Raw genomic sequence first — 1,593 nt, 5'->3', positions numbered from 1 at the left:
AAACCTATATAGGGGATAGAGTCAGCATGAAATTAACACTTTTCGAGCTTCACCAAGAGCTGATTCTCTTGGAGACGTCTCAGAACTTCCTTCACCACCTGGATGTGTTCGTTCAGATGTACAGAAAATATAAGGATGTCGTCAAGATACACAACTACGGATCGGTATAGTAAATCTGAGAATATACGATCCATAAATCTTTGGAATATTGCGGGGGCATTGACCAGACCAAATGGCATCACCCTGTATTCAAAATGGCCTAGGGGAGTCCTAAAGGCAGTCTTCCATTTGTCCCCTTCCTTAATCCTAAGGAGATGATAGGCCCCCCTTAGGTTCAACTTGGTGAATAGACGTGACCCCTGCACCGCCTCTAGGATGTCTCTTATCAGTGGCATTGGATATCTATCCCGACAGGTGATCCTATTGAGTCCTCTATAGTCAATGCAGGGTCTTAGTTCTGTAGTTCCCCTCTTGGGAATAAAGAACAGGGAGGCCCCACCAGGAGATCGTGACTCCCGGATCAGTCCATTCTCCAGATTCTCCTCCAGATATTCCTTAAGGGCCTTCCTTTCTGGAAGAGATAAAGGGAACATTCTTCCGAAGGGCACCACTGCTCCCTCCTGTAACTCAATGGAGCAGTCTTCGGGTCTGTGGGGTGGCAGGAGGCGTGGAACCTCGTCTTCAAATACTTCGGAATAGCATTGGTATACCAGCGGAATGCTCGAGACCACCTTAGTCTGTAGAGTGCTACCTCGCCCCTCCTGTTTCTCTTGTGCCTGCTTACTGAGGCAGTTTTCATGACAAAACTCAGAGTCAAATCTTAGGGTGTTGAGGGACCAATCAATGTAAGGGTTATGCTTTCTGAGCCAAGGGATCCCCAGTATTATGGGGAAATGAGCCGCTCTTATCACGTCAAAACTGATCTTTTCTTGGTGATTTCCCATCTGTACCCATAGAGGTTCGGTCTCTGAAACTATGGGTCCAGAAATGAGAGGCGTGCCATCAACTCCTTCAACTGGAATGGCTCGGTGTTTAATCTGACAGAGAACTCCTTGGTCCTTAGCCCAGACCCTATCCACAAAGTTCCCTGCCGCGCCGCTATCCAACATCGCCAAAACCTCCACAGACTTTTCGGTAGACAACTGTAATCGGACCTGGAAAACCATCAAGCGAGAATCCTCGGCTACACATGAGGCTTGGGTGTAATCGCAGGGCTTTCAAAGGTTTCCCCCGACGTCGCCCCTGCACAGACTCGGGGGGAAGTGTTTCCCTTCTTCCGGGGAGGCACATCGGGACAATTACGGAGTAAATGTTTAGATGACCCACAGTACATACATAGACCCAATTCACGTCTTCTTCGCCTTTCTTCAGGTGTCAGCGGGCCCCTGGCTGAAACAATCTGCATAGGTTCTTCTAATACAGACTCCGGCTTAGGTACTACCTTGGTTGCTGGAGGAGGATCATTCAAGGAAGAGTAACCCTGTTGCCGTCTCTTCTCAAGGCGTCTCTCATTCAGCCGATATTCGATCTGTAGGGTTAAGGTAACCAGTTCTTGGAACGAACCAGGTCCTGAAACCCGTGCTAGTTCATCTT

This window comes from Ambystoma mexicanum, chromosome 6q (assembly GCF_040938575.1).
Source record: "Ambystoma mexicanum isolate Mex_15411 chromosome 6q, UKY_AmexF1_1, whole genome shotgun sequence".
Taxonomy (NCBI): Eukaryota; Metazoa; Chordata; class Amphibia; order Caudata; family Ambystomatidae; genus Ambystoma; species Ambystoma mexicanum.
This window is presented reverse-complemented; position numbering follows the sequence as displayed.